Source organism: Macaca mulatta, chromosome 10 (assembly GCF_049350105.2).
Source record: "Macaca mulatta isolate MMU2019108-1 chromosome 10, T2T-MMU8v2.0, whole genome shotgun sequence".
Taxonomy (NCBI): Eukaryota; Metazoa; Chordata; class Mammalia; order Primates; family Cercopithecidae; genus Macaca; species Macaca mulatta.
The window spans coordinates 49,465,910-49,490,726 of NC_133415.1; positions in this window are offsets into that span (position 1 = coordinate 49,465,910).

A 24,817-nucleotide genomic window follows, 5' to 3' on the forward strand; every position below is an offset into this window, starting at 1 on the left:
CTTAGCGAAAGGCTTCTTGAGGGGAAAGCTGTAACTCTGTGAGATGATTTCACAGAAGACAAAGAAGTTTCTCAGAAACCTTGTTTCTCTTTGTTATCGGAGGATATTTCCTTTGGCCCTATAGTCTTAAAAGAGATCAGAAATATCTGTTTTCAGATTCCACAGAAATAAGGCTAGCAAAGAGATCCAAGAAATACAGATGTAACTCTGTGAGCTGAATTAACAGAACACTAAGCAGTTTCTCAGAAAGCTTCTTTCCAGATTTTATCTGAGGATATTTCCTTTTTCACCATAGCCCTCTATGGGCTTCCAAATATCACTTTCCCAATTCCACAAGAAGTGTCTTAGCGAAAGGATTCTTGAGGGGAATGCTGTAACTCTGTGAGATGATTTCACAGAACACAAAGAAGTTTCTCAGAAACCTTGTTTCTCTTTTTTATCGGAGGATATTTCCTTTGGCCCTATAGTCTTCAAAGGGATCGGAAATATCTGTTCTCAGATTCCACAAAAATAAGGCTAGCAAAGAGATCCACGAAATACAGATGTAACTCTGTGAGATGAATTAACAGAACACCAAGCAGTTTCTCAGAAAGCTTCTTTCCAGATTTTATCTGAGGATATTTCCTTTTTCACCATAGCCGTCTATGGGTTTCCAAATATCATTTTGCCAATTCCACAAGAACTGTCTTAGCGAAAGGCTTCTTGAGGGGAAAGCTGTAACTCTGTGAGTTGATTTCACAGAACACAAAGAAGTTTCTCAGAAAACTTCTTTCTCTTTGTAATCGGAGGATATTTCCTTTGGCCCTATAGTCTTCAAAGGGATCCGAAATATCTGTTCTCAGATTCCACAGAAATAAGGCTAGCAAGAGATCCACGAAATACAGATGTAACTCTGTGAGATGAATTAACAGAACACCAAGCAGTTTCTCAGAAAGCTTCTTTCCAGATTTCATCTGAGGATATTTCCTTTTTCACCATAGCCCTCTATGGGCTTCCAAATATCACTTTGCCAATTCCACAAGAACTGTCTTAGCGAAAGGCTTCTTGAGGGGAAAGCTGTAACTGTGTGAGATGATTTCACAGAACGCAAAGAAGTTTCTCAGAAAGGTTCCTTCTCTTTGTTATCGGAGGATATTTCCTTTGGCCCTATAGTCTTCAAAGGGATCCGAAATATCTGTTCTCAGATTCCACAGACATAAGGCTAGCAAAGAGATCCAAGAAATACAGTTGTAACTCTGTGAGATGAATTTACAGAACACCAAGCAGTTTCTCAGAAAGCTTCTTTCCAGATTTCATCTGAGGATATTTCCTTTTTCACCATAGAACTCTATGGGCTTCGAAATATCACTTTGCCAATTCCAGAAGAAGTGTCTTAGCGAAAGGCTTCTTGAGGGGAAAGCTGTAACTCTGTGAGATGATTTCACAGAACACAAAGAGCTTTCTCAGAAAGCTTCTTTCTCTTTGTTATCAGAGGATACTTCTTTTTGCCCTATAGTCTTCAAAGGGATCCGAAATATCTGTTCTCAGATTCCACAGAAATAAGGCTAGCAAAGAGATCCACGAAATACAGATGTAACTCTGTGAGATGAATTAACAGAATACCAAGCAGTTTCTCAGAAAGCTTCTTTCCAGATTTCATCTGAGGATATTTCCTTTTTCACCATAGCCCTCTATGGGCTTCCAAATATCACTTTGCCAATTCCACAAGAACTGTCTTAGCGAAAGGCTTCTTGAGAGGAAAGCTGTAACTCTGTGAGATGATTTCACAGAACACAAAGAAGTTTCTCAGAAAGCTTGTTTCTCTTTGTTATCAGAGGACATTTCCTTTGGCCCTATAGTCTTCAAAGGGATCCGAAATATCTGTTCTCAGATTCCAAAGAAATAAGGCTAGCAAAGAGATCCACGAAATAAAGATGTACCTCTGTGAGATGAATTAACAGAACACGAAGCAGTTTCTCAGAAAGCTTCTTTCCAGATTTCATCTGAGGATATTTCCTTTTTCACCATAGCCCTCTAGGGGCTTCCAAATATCACTTTGCCAATTCCAAAAGAACTGTCTTAGCCAAAGGCTTCTTGAGGGGAAAGCTGTAACTCTGTGAGATGATTTCACAGAACAGAAAGAAGTTTCTCAGAAAGCTTCTTTCTCTTTGTTATCGGAGGATAATTCCTTTGGCCCTATAGTCTTCAAAGGGATCCGAAATATCTGTTCTCAGATTCCACAGAAATAAGGCTAGCAAAGAGATCCACGAAATACAGATGTAACTCTGTGAGATGAATTAACAGAACACCAAGCAGTTTCTCAGAAAGCTTCTTTCCAGATTTCATCTGAGGATAATTCCTTTTTCACCATAGCCCTCTATGGGCTTCCAAATATCACTTTGCCAATACCACAAGAAGTGTCTTAGCAAAAGGCTTCTTGAGGGGAAAGCTGTAACTCTGTGAGATGATTTCACAGAACGCAAAGAAGTTTCTCAGAAAACTTCCTTCTCTTTGTTATCGGAGGATATTTCCTTTGGCCCTATAGTCTTCAAAGGGATCCGAAATATCTGTTCTCAGATTCCACAGAAATAAGGCTAGCAAAGAGATCAAAGAAATACAGATGTAACTCTTTAGGATGAATTAACAGAACACTAAGCAGTTTCTCAGAAAGCTTCTTTCCAGATTTCAACTGAGGATATTTCCTTTTTCACCATAGCCCTCTATGGGCTTCCAAATATCACTTTCCCAATTCCACAAGAAGTGTCTTAGCGAAAGGCTTCTTGAGGGGAAAGCTGTACTCTGTGAGATGATTTCACAGAACACAAAGAAGTTTCTCAGAAACCTTGTTTCTCTTTGTTATCGGAGGATATTTCCTTTGGCCCTATAGTCTTCAAAGCGATCCGAAATATCTGTTCTCAGATTCCACAAAAATAAGGCTAGCAAAGAGATCCACGAAATACAGATGTAACTCTGTGAGATGAATTAGCAGAACACCAAGCAGTTTCTCAGAAAGCTTCTTTCCAGATTTCATCTGAGGATATTTCCTTTTTCACCATAGCCCTGTATGGGCTTCCAAATATCACTTTGCCAATTCCACAAGAAGTGTCTTAGCGAAAGGCTTCTTGAGGGGAAAGCTGTAACTCTGTGAGATGATTTCACAGAACACAAAGAACTTTCTCAGAAAGCTTCTTTCTCTTTGTTATCAGAGGATACTTCCTTTGGCCCTATAGTCTTCAAAGGGATCCGAAATATCTGTTCTCAGATTCCACAGAAATAAGGCTAGCAAAGAGATCCACGAAATACAGATGTAACTCTGTGAGATGAATTAACAGAACACCAAGCAGTTTCTCAGAAAGCTTCTTTCCAGATTTCATCTGAGGATATTTCCTTTTTCACCATAGCCCTCTATGGGCTTCCAAATATCACTTTGCCAATTCCACAAGAACTGTCTTAGCGAAAGGCTTCTTGAGGGGAAAGCTGTAACTCTGTGAGTTGATTTCACAGAACACAAAGAAGTTTCTCAGAAAGCTTCTTTCTCTTTGTAATCGGACGATATTTCCTTTGACCCTATAGTCCTCAAAGGGATCCGAAATATCTGTTCTCATGTTTCACAGAAATAAGGCTAGCAAGAGATCCACGAAATACAGATGTAACTCTGTGAGATGAATTAACAGAACACCAAGCAGTTTCTCAGAAAGCTTCTTTCCAGATTTCATCTGAGGATATTTCCTTTTTCACCATAGCCCTCTATGGGCTTCCAAATATCACTTTGCCAATTCCACAAGAACTGTCTTAGCGAAAGGCTTCTTGAGGTGAAAGCTGTAACTGTGTGAGATGAATTCACAGAACGCAAAGAAGTTTCTCAGAAAGCTTCCTTCTCTTTGTTATCGGAGGATATTTCCTTTGGCCCTATAGTCTTCAAAGGGATCCGAAATATCTGTTCTCAGATTCCACAGACATAAGGCTAGCAAAGAGATCCAAGAAATACAGATGTAACTCTGTGAGATGAATTAAGAGAACACCAAGCAGTTTCTCAGAAAGCTTCTTTCCAGATTTCATCTGAGGATATTTCCTTTTTCACCATAGCCCTCTATGGGCTTCCAAATATCACTTTGTCAATTCCACAAGAAGTGTCTTAGCGAAAGGCTTCTTGAGGGGAAAGCTGTAACTCTGTGAGATGATTTCACAGAACACAAAGAAGTTTCTCAGAAACCTTGTTTCTCTTTGTTATCGGAGGATATTTCCTTTGGCCCTATAGTCTTCAAAGCGATCCGAAATATCTGTTCTCAGATTCCACAAAAATAAGGCTAGCAAAGAGATCCACGAAATACAGATGTAACTCTGTGAGATGAATTAGCAGAACACCAAGCAGTTTCTCAGAAAGCTTCTTTCCAGATTTCATCTGAGGATATTTCCTTTTTCACCATAGCCCTGTATGGGCTTCCAAATATCACTTTGCCAATTCCACAAGAAGTGTTTTAGCGAAAGGCTTCTTGAGGGGAAAGCTGTAACTCTGTGAGATGATTTCACAGAACACAAAGAACTTTCTCAGAAAGCTTCTTTCTCTTTGTTATCAGAGGATACTTCCTTTGGCCCTATAGTCTTCAAAGGGATCCGAAATATCTGTTCTCAGATTCCACAGAAATAAGGCTAGCAAAGAGATCCACGAAATACAGATGTAACTCTGTGAGATGAATTAACAGAACACCAAGCAGTTTCTCAGAAAGCTTCTTTCCAGATTTCATCTGAGGATATTTCCTTTTTCACCATAGCCCTCTATGGGCTTCCAAATATCACTTTGCCAATTCCACAAGAACTGTCTTAGCGAAAGGCTTCTTGAGGGGAAAGCTGTAACTCTGTGAGTTGATTTCACAGAACACAAAGAAGTTTCTCAGAAAGCTTCTTTCTCTTTGTAATCGGACGATATTTCCTTTGACCCTATAGTCTTCAAAGGGATCCGAAATATCTGTTCTCATGTTTCACAGAAATAAGGCTAGCAAGAGATCCACGAAATACAGATGTAACTCTGTGAGATGAATTAACAGAACACCAAGCAGTTTCTCAGAAAGCTTCTTTCCAGATTTCATCTGAGGATATTGCCTTTTTCACCATAGCCCTCTATGGGCTTCCAAATATCACTTTGCCAATTCCACAAGAACTGTCTTAGCGAAAGGCTTCTTGAGGTGAAAGCTGTAACTGTGTGAGATGAATTCACAGAACGCAAAGAAGTTTCTCAGAAAGCTTCCTTCTCTTTGTTATCGGAGGATATTTCCTTTGGCCCTATAGTCTTCAAAGGGATCCGAAATATCTGTTCTCAGATTCCACAGACATAAGGCTAGCAAAGAGATCCAAGAAATACAGATGTAACTCTGTGAGATGAATTAAGAGAACACCAAGCAGTTTCTCAGAAATCTTCTTTCCAGATTTCATCTGAGGATATTTCCTTTTTCACCATAGCCCTCTATGGGCTTCCAAATATCACTTTGCCAATTCCACAAGAAGTGTCTTAGCGAAAGGCTTCTTGAGGGGAAAGCTGTAACTCTGTGAGATAATTTCACAGAACACAAAGAGCTTTCTCAGAAAGCTTCTTTCTCTTTGTTATCCGAGGATACTTCCTTTTGCCCTATAGTCTTCAAAGGGATCCGAAATATCTGTTCTCAGATTCCACAGAAATAAGGCTAGCAAAGAGATCCACGAAATACAGATGTAACTCTCTGAGATGAATTAGCAGAACACCAAGCAGTTTCTCAGAAAGCTTGTCTCCAGATTTCATCTGAGAATATTTCCTTTTTCACCATAGCCTCTATGGGCTTCGAAATATCACTTTGCCAATTCCAAAAGAACTGTCTTAGCGAAAGGCTTCTTGAGGGGAAAGCTGTAACTCTGTTAGATGATTTCACAGAACCCAAAGAAGTTTCTCAGAAAGCTTCCTTCTCTTTGTTATCGGAGGATATTTCCTTTGGCCCTATAGTCTTCAAAGGGATCCGAAATATCTGTTCTCAGATTCCACAGAAATAAGGCTAGCAAAGAGATCCAAGAAATACAGATGTAACTCTGTGAGATGAATTAACAGAACACTAAGCAGTTTCTCAGAAAGCTTCTTTCCAGATTTCATCTGAAGATATTTCCTTTTTCATCATAGCCCTCTATGGGCTTCCAAATATCACTTTGCCAATTCCACAAGAAGTGTCTTAGCGAAAGGCTTCTTGAGGGGAAAGCTGTAACTCTGTGAGATGATTTCACAGAACACAAAGAAGTTTCTCAGAAACCTTGTTTCTCTTTGTTATCGGAGGATATTTCCTTTGGCCCTATAGTCTTAAAAGAGATCCGAAATATCTGTTTTCAGATTCCACAGAAATAAGGCTAGCAAAGAGATCCAAGAAATACAGATGTAACTCTGTGAGCTGAATTAACAGAACACTAAGCAGTTTCTCAGAAAGCTTCTTTCCAGATTTCATCTGAGGATATTTCCTTTTTCACCATAGCCCTCTATGGGCTTCCAAATATCACTTTCCCAATTCCACAAGAAGTGTCTTAGCGAAAGGATTCTTGAGGGGAATGCTGTAACTCTGTGAGATGATTTCACAGAACACAAAGAAGTTTCTCAGAAACCTTGTTACTCTTTGTTATCGGAGGATATTTCCTTTGGCCCTATAGTCTTCAAAGGGATCGGAAATATCTGTTCTCAGATTCCACAAAAATAAGGCTAGCAAAGAGATCCACGAAATACAGATGTAACTCTGTGAGATGAATTAACAGAACACCAAGCAGTTTCTCAGAAAGCTTCTTTCCAGATTTTATCTGAGGATATTTCCTTTTTCACCATAGCCGTCTATGGGTTTCCAAATATCATTTTGCCAATTCCACAAGAACTGTCTTAGCGAAAGGCTTCTTGAGGGGAAAGCTGTAACTCTGTGAGTTGATTTCACAGAACACAAAGAAGTTTCTCAGAAAACTTCTTTCTCTTTGTAATCGGAGGATATTTCCTTTGGCCCTATAGTCTTCAAAGGGATCCGAAATATCTGTTGTCAGATTCCACAGAAATAAGGCTAGCAAGAGATCCACGAAATACAGATGTAACTCTGTGAGATGAATTAACAGAACACCAAGCAGTTTCTCAGAAAGCTTCTTTCCAGATTTCATCTGAGGATATTTCCTTTTTCACCATAGCCCTCTATGGGCTTCCAAATATCACTTTGCCAATTCCACAAGAACTGTCTTAGCGAAAGGCTTCTTGAGGGGAAAGCTGTAACTGTGTGAGATGATTTCACAGAACGCAAAGAAGTTTCTCAGAAAGGTTCCTTCTCTTTGTTATCGGAGGATATTTCCTTTGGCCCTATAGTCTTCAAAGGGATCCGAAATATCTGTTCTCAGATTCCACAGACATAAGGCTAGCAAAGAGATCCAAGAAATACAGTTGTAACTCTGTGAGATGAATTTACAGAACACCAAGCAGTTTCTCAGAAAGCTTCTTTCCAGATTTCATCTGAGGATATTTCCTTTTTCACCATAGAACTCTATGGGCTTCGAAATATCACTTTGCCAATTCCAGAAGAAGTGTCTTAGCGAAAGGCTTCTTGAGGGGAAAGCTGTAACTCTGTGAGATGATTTCACAGAACACAAAGAGCTTTCTCAGAAAGCTTCTTTCTCTTTGTTATCAGAGGATACTTCTTTTTGCCCTATAGTCTTCAAAGGGATCCGAAATATCTGTTCTCAGATTCCACAGAAATAAGGCTAGCAAAGAGATCCACGAAATACAGATGTAACTCTGTGAGATGAATTAACAGAATACCAAGCAGTTTCTCAGCAAGCTTATTTCCAGATTTCATCTGAGGATATTTCCTTTTTCACCATAGCCCTCTATGGGCTTCCAAATATCACTTTGCCAATTCCAAAAGAACTGTCTTAGCGAAAGGCTTCTTGAGGGGAAAGCTGTAACTCTGTTAGATGATTTCACAGAACGCAAAGAAGTTTCTCAGAAAGCTTCCTTCTCTTTGTTATCGGAAGATATTTCCTTTGGCCCTATAGTCTTCAAAGGGATCCGAAGTATCTGTTCTCAGATTCCACAGAAATAAGGCTAGCAAAGAGATCCAAGAAATACAGATGTAACTCTGTGAGATGAATTAACAGAACACTAAGCAGTTTCTCAGAAAGCTTCTTTCCAGATTTCATCTGAAGATATTTCCTTTTTCATCATAGCCCTCTATGGGCTTCCAAATATCACTTTGCCAATTCCACAAGAAGTGTCTTAGCGAAAGGCTTCTTGAGGGGAAAGCTGTAACTCTGTGAGATGATTTCACAGAACACAAAGAAGTTTCTCAGAAACCTTGTTTCTCTTTGTTATCGGAGGATATTTCCTTTGGCCCTATAGTCTTAAAAGAGATCCGAAATATCTGTTCTCAGATTCCACAGAAATAAGGGTAGCAAAGAGATCCACGAAATACAGATGTAACTCTGTGAGATGAATTAACAGAACACCAAGCCGTTTCTCAGAAAGCTTCTTTCCAGATTTCATCTGAGGATATTTCCTTTTTCACCATAGCCCTCTATGGGCTTCCAAATATCACTTTGCCAATTCCACAAGAACTGTCTTAGCGAAAGGCTTCTTGAGGGGAAAGCTGTAACTCTGTGAGATGATTTCACTGAACAGAAAGAAGTTTCTCAGAAAGCTTCTTTCTCTTTGTTATCGGAGGATAATTCCTTTGGCCCTATAGTCTTCAAAGGGATCCGAAATATCTGTTCTCAGATTCCACAGAAATAAGTCAAGCAAGGAGATCCACGAAATACAGATGTAACTCTGTGAGATGAATTAACAGAACACCAAGCAGTTTCTCAGAAAGCTTCTTTCCAGATTTCATCTGAGGATATTTCCTTTTTCACCATAGCCCTCTATGGGCTTCCAAATATCACTTTGCCAATTCCACAAGAACTGTCTTAGCGAAAGGCTTCTTGAGAGGAAAGCTGTAACTCTGTGAGATGATTTCACAGAACACAAAGAAGTTTCTCAGAAAGCTTGTTTCTCTTTGTTATCAGAGGACATTTCCTTAGGCCCTATAGTCTTCAAAGGGATCCGAAATATCTGTTCTCAGATTCCAAAGAAATAAGGCTAGCAAAGAGATCCACGAAATACAGATGTACCTCTGTTAGATGAGTTAACAGAACACGAAGCAGTTTCTCAGAAAGCTTCTTTCCAGATTTCATCTGAGGATATTTCCTTTTTCACCATAGCCCTCTATGGGCTTCCAAATATCACTTTGCCAATTCCAAAAGAACTGTCTTAGCCAAAAGCTTCTTGAGGGGAAACTGTAACTCTGTGAGATGATTTCACAGAACACAAAGAAGTTTCTCAGAAAGCTTCTTTCTCTTTGTAATCGGACGATATTTCCTTTCACCCTATAGTCTTCAAAGGGATTCGAAATATCTGTTCTCATGTTTCACAGAAATAAGGCTAGCAAGAGATCCACGAAATACAGATGTAACTCTGTGAGATGAGTTAACAGAACACCAAGCAGTTTCTCAGAAAGCTTCTTTCCAGATTTCATCTGAGGATATTGCCTTTTTCACCATAGCCCTCTATGGGCTTCCAAATATCACTTTGCCAATTCCACAAGAACTGTCTTAGCGAAAGGCTTCTTGAGGTGAAAGCTGTAACTGTGTGAGATGAATTCACAGAACGCAAAGAAGTTTCTCAGAAAGCTTCCTTCTCTTTGTTATCGGAGGATATTTCCTTTGGCCCTATAGTCTTCAAAGGGATCCGAAATATCTGTTCTCAGATTCCACAGACATAAGGCTAGCAAAGAGATCCAAGAAATACAGATGTAACTCTGTGAGATGAATTAAGAGAACACCAAGCAGTTTCTCAGAAAGCTTCTTTCCAGATTTCATCTGAGGATATTTCCTTTTTCACCATAGCCGTCTATGGGTTTCCAAATATCATTTTGCCAATTCCACAAGAACTGTCTTAGCGAAAGGCTTCTTGAGGGGAAAGCTGTAACTCTGTGAGTTGATTTCACAGAACACAAAGAAGTTTCTCAGAAAACTTCTTTCTCTTTGTAATCGGAGGATATTTCCTTTGGCCCTATAGTCTTCAAAGGGATCCGAAATATCTGTTCTCAGATTCCACAGAAATAAGGCTAGCAAGAGATCCACGAAATACAGATGTAACTCTGTGAGATGAATTAACAGAACACGAAGCAGTTTCTCAGAAAGCTTCTTTCCAGATTTCATCTGAGGATATTTCCTTTTTCACCATAGCCCTCTATGGGCTTCCAAATATCACTTTGCCAATTCCACAAGAACTGTCTTAGCGAAAGGCTTCTTGAGGGGAAAGCTGTAACTGTGTGAGATGATTTCACAGAACGCAAAGAAGTTTCTCAGAAAGGTTCCTTCTCTTTGTTATCGGAGGATATTTCCTTTGGCCCTATAGTCTTCAAAGGGATCCGAAATATCTGTTCTCAGATTCCACAGACATAAGGCTAGCAAAGAGATCCAAGAAATACAGATGTAACTCTGTGAGATGAATTTACAGAACACCAAGCAGTTTCTCAGAAAGCTTCTTTCCAGATTTCATCTGAGGATATTTCCTTTTTCACCATAGAACTCTATGGGCTTCGAAATATCACTTTGCCAATTCCAGAAGAAGTGTCTTAGCGAAAGGCTTCTTGAGGGGAAAGCTGTAACTCTGTGAGATGATTTCACAGAACACAAAGAGCTTTCTCAGAAAGCTTCTTTCTCTTTGTTATCAGAGGATACTTCTTTTTGCCCTATAGTCTTCAAAGGGATCCGAAATATCTGTTCTCAGATTCCACAGAAATAAGGCTAGCAAAGAGATCCACGAAATACAGATGTAACTCTGTGAGATGAATTAACAGAACACCAAGCAGTTTCTCAGAAAGCTTCTTTCCAGATTTCATCTGAGGATATTTCCTTTTTCACCATAGCCCTCTATGGGCTTCCAAATATCACTTTGCCAATTCCAAAAGAACTGTCTTAGCGAAAGGCTTCTTGAGGGGAAAGCTGTAACTCTGTTAGATGATTTCACAGAACGCAAAGAAGTTTCTCAGAAAGCTTCCTTCTCTTTGTTATCGGAGGATATTTCCTTTGGCCCTATAGTCTTCAAAGGGATCCGAAATATCTGTTCTCAGATTCCACAGAAATAAGGCTAGCAAAGAGATCCAAGAAATACAGATGTAACTCTGTGAGATGAATTAACAGAACACTAAGCAGTTTCTCAGAAAGCTTCTTTCCAGATTTCATCTGAAGATATTTCCTTTTTCATCATAGCCCTCTATGGGCTTCCAAATATCACTTTGCCAATTCCACAAGAAGTGTCTTAGCGAAAGGCTTCTTGAGGGGAAAGCTGTAACTCTGTGAGATGATTTCACAGAACACAAAGAAGTTTCTCAGAAACCTTGTTTCTCTTTGTTATCGGAGGATATTTCCTTTGGCCCTATAGTCTTAAAAGAGATCCGAAATATCTGTTCTCAGATTCCACAGAAATAAGGGTAGCAAAGAGATCCACGAAATACAGATGTAACTCTGTGAGATGAATTAACAGAACACCAAGCCGTTTCTCAGAAAGCTTCTTTCCAGATTTCATCTGAGGATATTTCCTTTTTCACCATAGCCCTCTATGGGCTTCCAAATATCACTTTGCCAATTCCACAAGAACTGTCTTAGCGAAAGGCTTCTTGAGGGGAAAGCTGTAACTCTGTGAGATGATTTCACTGAACAGAAAGAAGTTTCTCAGAAAGCTTCTTTCTCTTTGTTATCGGAGGATAATTCCTTTGGCCATATAGTCTTCAAAGGGATCCGAAATATCTGTTCTCAGATTCCACAGAAATAAGGCAAGCAAGGAGATCCACGAAATACAGATGTAACTCTGTGAGATGAATTAACAGAACACCAAGCAGTTTCTCAGAAAGCTTCTTTCCAGATTTCATCTGAGGATATTTCCTTTTTCACCATAGCCCTCTATGGGCTTCCAAATATCACTTTGCCAATTCCACAAGAACTGTCTTAGCGAAAGGCTTCTTGAGAGGAAAGCTGTAACTCTGTGAGATGATTTCACAGAACACAAAGAAGTTTCTCAGAAAGCTTGTTTCTCTTTGTTATCAGAGGACATTTCCTTAGGCCCTATAGTCTTCAAAGGGATCCGAAATATCTGTTCTCAGATTCCAAAGAAATAAGGCTAGCAAAGAGATCCACGAAATACAGATGTACCTCTGTTAGATGAGTTAACAGAACACGAAGCAGTTTCTCAGAAAGCTTCTTTCCAGATTTCATCTGAGGATATTTCCTTTTTCACCATAGCCCTCTAGGGGCTTCCAAATATCACTTTGCCAATTCCAAAAGAACTGTCTTAGCCAAAGGCTTCTTGAGGGGAAACTGTAACTCTGTGAGATGATTTCACAGAACAGAAAGAAGTTTCTCAGAAAGCTTCTTTCTCTTTGTTATCGGAGGATAATTCCTTTGGCCCTATAGTCTTCAAAGGGATCCGAAATATCTGTTCTCAGATTCCACAGAAATAAGACTAGCAAAGAGATCCACGAAATACAGATGTAAATCTGTGAGATGAATTAACAGAACACCAAGCAGTTTCTCCGTAAGCTTCTTTCCAGATTTCATCTGAGGATAATTCCTTTTTCACCATAGCCCTCTATAGGCTTCCAAATATCACTTTGCCAATTCCACAAGAAGTGTCTTAGCGAAAGGCTTCTTGAGGGGAAAGCTGTAACTCTGTGAGACGATTTCACAGAACACAAAGAAGTTTCTCAGAAACCTTGTTTCTCTTTGTTATCGGAGGATATTTCCTTTGGCCCTATAGTCTTAAAAGAGATCCGAAATATCTGTTTTCAGATTCCACAGAAATAAGGCTAGCAAAGAGATCCAAGAAATACAGATGTAACTCTGTGAGCTGAATTAACAGAACACTAAGCAGTTTCTCAGAAAGCTTCTTTCCAGATTTCATCTGAGGATATTTCCTTTTTCACCATAGCCCTCTATGGGCTTCCAAATATCACTTTCCCAATTCCACAAGAAGTGTCTTAGCGAAAGGATTCTTGAGGGGAATGCTGTAACTCTGTGAGATGATTTCACAGAACACAAAGAAGTTTCTCAGAAACCTTGTTTCTCTTTGTTATCGGAGGATAATTCCTTTGGCCCTATAGTCTTCAAAGGGATCGGAAATATCTGTTCTCAGATTCCACAAAAATAAGGCTAGCAAAGAGATCCACGAAATACAGATGTAACTCTGTGAGATGAATTAACAGAACACCAAGCAGTTTCTCAGAAAGCTTCTTTCCAGATTTTATCTGAGGATATTTCCTTTTTCACCATAGCCCTCTATGGGTTTCCAAATATCATTTTGCCAATTCCACAAGAACTGTCTTAGCGAAAGGCTTCTTGAGGGGAAAGCTGTAACTCTGTGAGTTGATTTCACAGAACACAAAGAAGTTTCTCAGAAAACTTCTTTCTCTTTGTAATCGGAGGATATTTCCTTTGGCCCTATAGTCTTCAAAGGGATCCGAAATATCTGTTCTCAGATTCCACAGAAATAAGGCTAGCAAGAGATCCACGAAATACAGATGTAACTCTGTGAGATGAATTAACAGAACACGAAGCAGTTTCTCAGAAAGCTTCTTTCCAGATTTCATCTGAGGATATTTCCTTTTTCACCATAGCCCTCTATGGGCTTCCAAATATCACTTTCCCAATTCCACAAGAACTGTCTTAGCGAAAGGCTTCTTGAGGGGAAAGCTGTAACTCTGTGAGATGATTTCACAGAACTCAAAGAAGTTTCTCAGAAAGCTTTTTTCTCTTTGTTATCAGAGGACATTTCCTTAGGCCCTATAGTATTCAAAGGGATCCGAAATATCTGTTCTCAGATTCCAAAGAAATAAGGCTAGCAAAGAGATCCACGAAATACAGATGTACCTCTGTTAGATGAATTAACAGAACACGAAGCAGTTTCTCAGAAAGCTTCTTTCCAGATTTCATCTGAGGATATTTCCTTTTTCACCATAGCCCTCTAGGGGCTTCCAAATATCACTTTGCCAATTCCAAAAGAACTGTCTTAGCCAAAGGCTTCTTGAGGGGAAAGCTGTAACTCTGTGAGATGATTTCACAGAACAGAAAGAAGTTTCTCAGAAAGCTTCTTTCTCTTTGTTATCGGAGGATAATTCCTTTGGCCCTATAGTCTTCAAAGGGATCCGAAATATCTGTTCTCAGATTCCACAGAAATAAGGCTAGCAAAGACATCCACGAAATACAGTTGTAACTCTGTGAGATGAATTAACAGAACACCAAGCAGTTTCTCTGAAAGCTTCTTTCCAGATTTCATCTGAGGATAATTCCTTTTTCACCATAGACCTCTATAGGCTTCCAAATATCACTTTGAAAATTCCACAAGAAGTGTCTTAGCGAAAGGCTTCTTGAGGGGAAAGCTGTAACTCTGTGAGATGATTTCACAGAACGCAAAGAAGTTTCTCAGAAAGCTTCCTTCTCTTTCTTATCGGAGGATATTTCCTTTGGCCCTATAGTCTTCAAAGGGATCCGAAATATCTGTTCTCAGATTCCACAGAAATAAGGCTAGCAAAGAGATCCAAGAAATACAGATGTAACTCTGTGAGATGAATTAACAGAACACTAAGCACTTTCTCAGAAAGCTTCTTTCCAGATTTCATCTGAGGATATTTCCTTTTTCACCATAGCCCTCTATGGGCTTCCAAATATCACTTTCCCAATTCCACAAGAAGTGTCTTAGCGAAAGGCTTCTTGAGGGGAAAGCTGTAACTCTGTGAGATGATTTCACAGAACACAAAGAAGTTTCTCAGAAACCTTGTTTCTCTTTGTTATCGGAGGATATTTCCTTTGGCCCTATAGTCTTCAAAGGGATCCGAAATATCTGTTCTCAGATTCCACAAAAATAAGGCTAGCAAAGAGATCCACGAAATACAGATGTAACTCTGTGAGATGAATTAGCAGAATACCAAGCAGTTTCTCAGAAAGCTTCTTTCAAGATTTCATCTGAGGATATTTCCTTTTTCACCATAGCGCTGTATGGGCTTCCAAATATCACTTTGCCAATTCCACAAGAACTGTCTTAGCGAAAGGCTTCTTGAGGGGAAAGCTGTAACTCTGTGAGATGATTTCACAGAACACAAAGAACTTTCTCAGAAAGCTTCTTTCTCTTTGTTATCAGAGGATACTTCCTTTGGCCCTATAGTCTTCAAAGGGATCCGAAATATCTGTTCTCAGATTCCACAGAAATAAGGCTAGCAAAGAGATCCAAGAAATACAGATGTAACTCTGTGAGATGAATTAACAGAACACCAAGCAGTTTCTCAGAAAGCTTCTTTCCAGATTTCATCTGAGGATATTTCCTTTTTCTCCATAGACCTCTAAGGACTTCCAAATATCACGTTGCCAATTCCACAAGAACTGTCTTAGCGAAAGGCTTCTTGAGGGGAAAGCTGTAACTCTGTGAGTTGATTTCACAGAACACAAAGAAGTTTCTCAGAAAGCTTCTTTCTCTTTGTAATCGGACGATATTTCCTTTGGCCCTATAGTCTTCAAAGGGATCCGAAATATCTGTTCTCATGTTTCACAGAAATAAGGTTAGCAAAGAGATCCAAGAAATACAGATGTTACTCTGTGAGATGAATTAACAGAACACTAAGCAGTTTCTCAGAAAGTTTCTTTCCAGATTTCATCAGAGGATATTTCCTTTTTCACCATAGCCCTCTATGGGCTTCCAAATATCACTTTGCCAATTCCACAAGAAGTGTCTTAGGAAAGGCTTCTTGAGGGGAAAGCTGTAACTCTGTGAGGTGATTTCACAGAACACAAAGAAGTTTCTCTGAAAGCATCTTTCTCTTTGTTATCGGAGGATATTTCCTTTGGCCCTATAATCTTCAAAGGGATCCGAAATATCTGTTCTCAGATTCCACAGAAATAAGGCTAGCAAAAAGATCCACGAAATACAGATGTAACTCTGTGAGATGAATTAACAGAACACCAAGCAGTTTCTCAGAAAGCTTCTTTCCTGATTTCATCTGAGGATATTTCCTTTTTCACCATAGCCCTCTAAGGGCTTCCAAATATCACTTTGCCAATTCCACAAGAACTGCCTTAGCGAAAGGCTTCTTGAGGGGAAAGATGTAACTCTGTGAGGTGATTTCACAGAACAGAAAGAAGTTTCTCAGAAAGCTTCTTTCTCTTTGTTATCGGAGGATAATTCCTTTGGCCATATAGTCTTCAAAGGGATCCGAAATATCTGTTCTCAGATTCCACAGAAATAATGCTAGCAAAGAGATCCACGAAATACAGATGTAACTCTGTGATATGAATTAACAGAACACCAAGCAGTTTCTCAGAAAGCTTCTTTCCAGATTTCATCTGAGGATATTTCCTTTTTCACCATAGCCCTCTATGGGCTTCCAAATATCACTTTGCCAATTCCACAAGAAGTGTCTTAGCGAAAGGCTTCTTTAGTGGAAAGCTGTAACTCTGTGAGATGATTTCACAGAACGCAAAGAAGTTTCCCAGAAAGCTTCCTTCTCTTTGTTATCGGAGGATATTTCCTTTGGCCCTATAGTCTTCAAAGGGATCCGAAATATCTGTTCTCAGATTCCACAGAAAAAAGGCTAGCAAAGAGATCCAAGAAATACAGATGTAACTCTGTGAGATGAATTAACAGAACACTAAGCACTTTCTCAGAAAGCTTCTTTCCAGATTTCATCTGAGGATATTTCCTTTTTCACCATAGCCCTCTATGGGCTTCCAAATATCACTTTCCCAATTCCACAAGAAGTGTCTTAGCGAAAGGCTTCTTGAGGGGAAAGCTGTAACTCTGTGAGATGATTTCACAGAACACAAAGAAGTTTCTCAAAAACCTTGTTTCTCTTTGTTATCGGAGGATATTTCCTTTGGCCCTATAGTCTTCAAAGGGATCCGAAATATCTGTTCTCAGATTCCACAAAAATAAGGCTAGCAAAGAGATCCACGAAATACAGATGTAACTCTGTGAGATGAATTAACAGAACACCAAGCAGTTTCTCAGAAAGCTTCTTTCCAGATTTCATCTGAGGAAATTTCCTTTTTCACCATAGCCCTCTATGGGTTTCCAAATATCATTTTGCCAATTCCACAAGAACTGTCTTAGCGAAAGGCTTATTGAGGGGAAAGCTGTAACTCTGTGAGTTGATTTCACAGAACACGAAGAAGTTTCTCAGAAAGCTTCTTTCTCTTTGTAATCGGAGGATATTTCCTTTGACCCTATAGACTTCAAAGGGATCCGAAATATCTGTTCTCAGATTCCACAGAAATAAGGCTAGCAAGAGATCCACGAAATACAGATGTAACTCTGTGAGATGAATTAAGAGAACACCAAGCAGTTTCTCAGAAAGCTTCTTTCCAGATTTCATCTGAGGATATTTCCTTTTTCACCATAGCACTCTATGGGCTTCCAAATATCACTTTGCCCATTCCACAAGAAGTGTCTTAGCGAAAGGCTTCTTGAGGGGAATGCTGTAACTCTGTGAGATGATTTCACTGAACAGAAAGAAGTTTCTCAGAAACCTTGTTTCTCTTTGTTATCGGAGGATATTTCCTTTGGCCCTATAGTCTTAAAACAGATCCGAAATATCTGTTCTCAGATTCCACAGAAATAAGGGTAGCAAAGAGATCCACGAAATACAGATGTAACTCTGTGAGATGAATTAACAGAACACCAAGCAGTTTCTCAGAAAGCTTCTTTCCAGAGTTCATCTGAGGATATTTCCTTTTTCACCATAGCCCTCTATGGGCTTCCAAATATCACTTTGCCAATTCCACAAGAACTGTCTTTGCGAAAGGCTTCTTGAGGGGAAAGCTGTAACTCTGTGAGATGATTTCACTGAACAGAAAGAAGTTTCTCAGAGAGCATCTTTCTCTTTGTTATCGGAGGACAATTCCTTTGGCCCTATAGTTTTCAAAGGGATCCGAAATATCTGTTCTCAGATTCCACAGAAATAAGGCTAGCAAAGAGATCCACGAAATGCAGATGTAACTCTGTGAGATGAATTAACAGAACACCAAGCAGTTTCTCAGAAAGCTTCTTTCCAGATTTCATCTGAGGATATTTCCTTTTTCACCATAGCCCTCTATGGCCTTCCAAATATCACTTTGCAAATTCCACAAGAACTGTCTTAGCGAAAGGCTTCTTGAGGGGAAAGTTGTAACTCTGTGAGATGATTTCACAGAACACAAAGAACTTTCTCAGAAAGCTTCTTTCTCTTTGTTATCAGAGGATACTTCCTTTCGCCCTATAGTCTTCAAAGGGATCCGAAATATCTGTTCTCAGATTCCACAGAAATAAGGCTAGCAAAGAGATCCACGAAATACAGATGTAACTCTGTGAGATGAATTAACAGAACACCAAGCAGTTTCTCAGAATCCTTCTTTCCAGATTTCATCTGAGGATATTTCCTTTTTCACCATAGCCCTCTATGGGCTTCCAAATATCACTTTGCCAATTCCGAAAGAACTGTCTTAGCCAAAGGCTTCTTGAGGGGAAAGCTGTAACTCTGTGAGATGATTTCACAGAACGCAAAGAAGTTTCTCAGAAAGCTTCCTTCTCTTTGGTATCGGAGGATATTTCCTTTGACCCTATAGTCTTCAAAGGGATCCGAAATATCTGTTCTCAGATTCCACAGAAATAAGGCTAGCAAAGAGATCCAAGAAATACAGATGTAACTCTGTGAGATGAATTAACAGAACACTAAGCAGTTTCTCAGAAAGCTTCTTTCCAGATTTCACCTGAAGATATTTCCTTTTTCATCATAGCCCTCTATGGGCTTCCACATATCACTTTGCCAATTGCACAAGAAGTGTCTTAGCGAAAGGCTTCTTGAGGGGAAAGCTGTAACTCTGTGAGATGATTTCACAGAACACAAAGAAGTTTCTCAGAAACCTTGTTTCTCTTTGTTATCGGAGGATATTTCCTTTGGCACTATAGTCTTAAAAGAGATCCGAAATATCTGTTCTCAGATTCCACAGAAATAAGGGTAGCAAAGAGATCCACGAAATACAGATGTAACTCTGTGAGATGAATTAACAGAACACCAAGCCGTTTCTCAGAAAGCTTCTTTCGAGATTTCATCTGAGGATATTTCCTTTTTCACCATAGCCCTCTATGGGCTTCCAAATATCACTTTGCCAATTCCACAAGAACTGTCTTAGCGAAAGGCTTCTTGAGAGGAAAGTTGTATCTCTGTGAGATGATTTCACTGAACAGAAAGAAGTTTCTCAGAAAGCTTCTTTCTCTTTGTTATCGGAGGATAATTCCTTTGGCCCTATAGTCTTCAAAGGGATCCGAAATATCTGTTCTCAGATTCCACAGAAATAAGGCTAGCAAAGATATCCACGAAATGCAGATGTAACTCTGTGAGATGAATTAACAGAACACCAAGCAGTTTCTCAGAAAGCTTCTTTCCAGATTTCATCTGAGGATATTTCCTTTTTCACCATAGCCCTCTATGGGCTTCCAAATATCACTTTGCAAATTCCACAAGAACTGTCTTAGCGAAAGGCTTCTTGAGAGGAAAGTTGGAACTCTGTGAGATGATTTCACAGAACACAAAGAACTTTGTCAGAAAGCTTCTTTCTCTTTGTTATCAGAGGATACTTCCTTTTGCCCTATAGTCTTCAAAGGGATCCGAAATATCTGTTCTCAGATTCCACAGAAATAAGGCCAGCAAAGAGATCCACGAAATACAGATGTAACTCTGTGAGATGAATTAACAGAACACCAAGCAGTTTCTCAGAAAGCTTCTTTCCAGATTTCATCTGAGGATATTTTATTTTTCACCATAGCCTTCTATGGGCTTCCAAATATCACTTTGCCAATTCCACAAGAACTGTCTTAGCGAAAGGCTTCTTGAGTGGAAAGCTGTAACTCTGTGAGTTGATTTCACAGAACACAAAGAAGTTTCTCCGAAAGCTTCTTTCTCTTTGTAATCGGACGATATTTCCTTTGGCCCTATAGTCTTCAAAGGGATCCGAAATATCTGTTCTCAGATTTCACAGAAATAAGGCTAGCAAAGAGAACCACGATACACAGATGTAATTCTGTGAGATGAATTAACAGAACACTTAGCAGTTTCTCAGAAAGCTTGTTTCCAGATTTCATCTGAGGATATTTACTTTTTCAGCGTAGCCCTCTATGGGCTTCCAAATATCACTTTGCCAATTCCACAAGAACTGTCTTAGCGAAAGGCTTCTTTAGGGGAAAGCTGTAACTCTGTGAGATGAATCACAGAACACAAAGAAGTTTCTCAGAAAGCTTCTTTCTCTTTTTTATCGGAGGATATTTCCTTTGGCCCTATAGTCTTCAAAGGGATCTAAAATATCTGTTCTCATATTCCACAGAAATAAGGCTAGCAAAGAGAACCACGAAATACAGATGTAACTCTGTGAGATGAATTAAGAGAACACCAAGCAGTTTCTCAGAAAGCTTCTTTCCTGATGCTATCTGAGGATATTTCCTTTTTCACCATAGCCCTCTATGGGCTTCCAAATATCACTTTGCCAATTCCACAAGAACTGTCTTAGCGAAAGGCTTCTTGAGGGGAAAGCTGTAACTCTGTGAGTTGATTTCAAAGAATACAAAGAAGTTTCTCAGAAAGCTTCTTTCTCTTTGTAATCTGAGGATATTTCCTTTGGCCCTATAGTCTTCAAAGGGATCCGAAATATCTGTTCTCAGATTCCACAGAAATAAGGCTAGCAAAGAGATCCACGAAATACAGATGCCACTCTGTGAGATGAATTAACAGAACACGAAGCAGTTTCTCAGAAAGGTTCTTTCCAGATTTCATCTGAGCATATTTCCTTTTTCAACATAGCCCTCTATGAGCTTCCAAATATCACTTTGCCAATTCCACAAGAAGTGTCTTAGCGAAAGGCTTTTTGAGGGGAAAGCTGTAACTCTGTGAGATGATTTCACAGAACACAAAGAAGTTTCTCAGAAAGCTTCCTTCTCTTTGTTATCGGAGGATATTTCCTTTGGCCCTATAGTCTTCAAAGGGATCCGAAATATCTGTTCTCAGATTCCACAGAAATAAGGCTAGCAAAGAGATCCAAGAAATACAGATGTAACTCTGTGAGATGAATTAACAGAACACTAAGCAGTTTCTCAGAAAGCTTCTTTCCAGATTTCATCTGAGGATATTTCCTTTTTCACCATAGCCCTCTATGGGCTTCCAAATATCACTTTGCCAATTCCAAAAGAAGTGTCTTAGCGAAAGGCTTCTTGAGGGGAAAGCTGAAACTCTGTGAGATGATTTCACAGAACACAAAGAAGTTTCTCAGAAACCTTGTTTCTCTTTGTTATCGGAGGATATTTCCTTTGGCCCTATAGTCTTCAAAGGGATCGGAAATATCTGTTCTCAGATTCCACAAAAATAAGGCTACCAAAGAGATCCACGAAATACAGATGTAACTCTGTGAGATGAATTAACAGAACACCAAGCAGTTTCTCAGAAAGCTTCTTTCCAGATATCATCTGAGGATATTTCCTTTTTCACCATAGCCCTCTAAGGGTTTCCAAATATCATTTTGCCAATTCCACAAGAACTGTCTTAGTGAAAGGCTTCTTGAGGGGAAAGCTGTAACTCTGTGAGTTGATTTCACAGAACACAAAGAAGTTTCTCAGAAAGCTTCTTTCTCTTTGTAATCGGAGGATATTTCCTTTGGCCCTATAGTCTTCAAAGGGATCCGAAATATCTGTTCTCAGATTCCACAGAAATAATGCTAGCAAGAGATCCACGAAATACAGATGTAACTCTGTGAGATGAATTAACAGAACACCAAGCAGTTTCTCAGAAAGCTTCTTTCCAGATTTCATCTGAGGATATTTCCTTTTTCACCATAGCCCTCTATGGGCTTCCAAATATCACTTTGCCAATTCCACAAGAACTGTCTTAGCGAAAGGCTTCTTGAGGGGAAAGCTGTAACTCTGTTAGATGATTTCAAAGAACGCAAAGAAGTTTCTCAGAAAGCTTCCTTCTCTTTGTTATCGGAGGATATTTCCTTTGGCCCTATAGTCTTCAAAGGGATCTGAAATATCTGTTGTCAGATTCCACAGAAATAAGGCTAGCAAAGAGATCCAAGAAATACAGATGTAACGCTGTGAGATGAATAAACAGAACACTAAGCAGTTTCTCAGAAAGCTTCTTTCCAGATTTCCTCTGAAGATATTTCCTTTTTCATCATAGCCCTCTATGGGCTTCCAAATATCACTTTGCCAATTCCACAAGAAGTGTCTTAGCGAAAGGCTTCTTGAGGGCAAAGCTATAACTCTGTGAGATGATTTCACAGAACACTAAGAAGTTTCTCAGAAACCTTGTTTCTCTTTTTTACGGAGGATATTTCCTTTGGCCCTATAGTCTTCAAAGGGATCCGAAATATCTGTTCTCAGAATCCACAGAAATAAGGGTAGCAAAGAGATCCACGAAATACAGATGTAACTCTGTGAGATGAATTAACAGAACACCAAGCCGTTTCTCAGAAAGCTTCTTTCCAGATTTCATCTGAGTATATTTCCTTTTTCACCATAGCCCTCTATGGGCTTCCAAATATCACTTTGCCAATTCCACAAGAACTGTCTTAGCGAAAGGCTTCTTGAGGGGAAAGCTGTAACTCTGTGAGATGATTTCACTGAACAGAAAGAAGTTTCTCAGAAAGCTTCTTTCACTTTGTTATCGGAGGATAATTCCTTTGGCCCTATAGTCTTCAAAGGGATCCGAAATATCTGTTCTCAGATTCCACAGATATAAGGCTAGCAAAGAGATCCACGAAATACAGATGTAACTCTGTGAGATGAATTAACAGAACACCAAGCAGTTTCTCAGAAAGCTTCTTTCCAGATTTCATCTGAGGATATTTCCTTTTTCACCATAGCCCTCTATGGGCTTCCAAATATCACTTTGCCAATTCCACAAGAACTGTCTTAGCGAAAGGCTTCTTGAGAGGAAAGCTGTAACTCTGTGAGATGATTTCACAGAACACAAAGAGGTTTCTCAGACAGCTTGTTTCTCTTTGTTATCAGAGGACATTTCCTTTGGCCCTATAGTCTTCAAAGGGATCCGAAATATCTGTTCTCAGATTCCAAAGAAATAAGGCTAGCAAAGAGATCCACGAAATACCGATGTACCTCTGTGAGATGAATTAACAGAACACGAAGCAGTTTCTCAGAAAGCTTCTTTCCAGATTTCATCTGAGGATGTTTCCTTTTTCACCATAGCCCTCTATGGGCTTCCAAATATCACTTTGCCAATTCCAAAAGAACTGTCTTAGCCAAAGACTTCTTGAGGGGAAAGCTGTAACTCTGTGAGATGATTTCACAGAACAGAAAGAAGTTTCTCAGAAAGCTTCTTTCTCTTTGTTATCGGAGGATAATTCCTTTGGCCCTATAGTCTTCAAAGGGATCCGAAATATCTGTTCGCAGATTCCACAGAAATAAGGATAGCAAAGAGATCCACGAAATACAGATGTAACTCTGTGAGATGAATTAACAGAACACCAAGCAGTTTCTCAGAAAGATTCTTTCCAGATTTCATCTGAGGATAATTCCTTTTTCACCATAGCCCTCTATGGGCTTCCAAATATCACTTTGCCAATTCCACAAGAAGTGTATTAGCGAAAGGCTTCTTGAGGGGAAAGCTGTAACTCTGTGAGATGATTTCACAGAACGCAAAGAAGTTTCTCAGAAAGCTTCCTTCTCTTTGTTATCGGAGGATATTTCCTTTGGCCCTATAGTCTTCAAAGGGATCCGAAATATCTGTTCTCAGATTCCACAGTAATAAGGCTAGCAAAGAGATCCAAGAAATACAGATGTAACTCTGTGAGATGAATTAACAGAACACTAAGCACTTTCTCAGAAAGCTTCTTTCCAGATTTCATCTGAAGATATTTCCTTTTTCATCATAGCCCTCTATGGGCTTCCAAATATCACTTTGCCAATTCCACAAGAAGTGTCTTAGCGAAAGGCTTCTTGAGGGGAAAGCTGTAACTCTGTGAGATGATTTCACAGAACACAAAGAAGTTTCTCAGAAACCTTGTTTCTCTTGGTTATCGGAGGATATTTCCTTTGTCCCTATAGTCTTAAAAGAGATCTGAAATATCTGTTCTCAGATTCCACAGAAATAAGGGTAGCAAAGAGATCCACGAAATACAGATGTAACTCTGTGAGATGAATTAACAGAACACCAAGCCGTTTCTCAGAAAGCTTCTTTCCAGATTTAATCTGAGGATACTTCCTTTTTCACCATAGCCCTCTATGGGCTTCCAAATATCACTTTCCCAATTCCACAAGAAGTGTCTTAGCGAAAGGCTTCTTGAGGGGAAAGCTGTAACTCTGTGAGATGATTTCACAGAACACAAAGAAGTTTCTCAGAAACCTTGTTTCTCTTTGTTATCGGAGGATATTTCCTTTGGCCCTATAGTCTTCAAAGGGATCCGAAATATCTGTTCTCAGATTCCACAGAAATAAGGCTAGCAAAGAGATCCACGAAATACAGATGTAACTCTGTGAGATGAATTAACAGAACACCAAGCAGTTTCTCAGAAAGCTTTTTTCCAGATTTCATCTGAGGATATTTCCTTTTTCACCAAAGCTCTCTATGGGTTTCCAAATATCATTTTGCCAATTCCACAAGAACTGTCTTAGTGAAAGGCTTCTTGAGGGGAAAGCTGTACCTCTGTGAGTTGATTTCACAGAACACAAAGAAGTTTCTCAGAAAGCTTCTTTCTCTTTGTAATCGGAGGATATTTCCTTTGGCCCTATAGTCTTCAAAGGGAT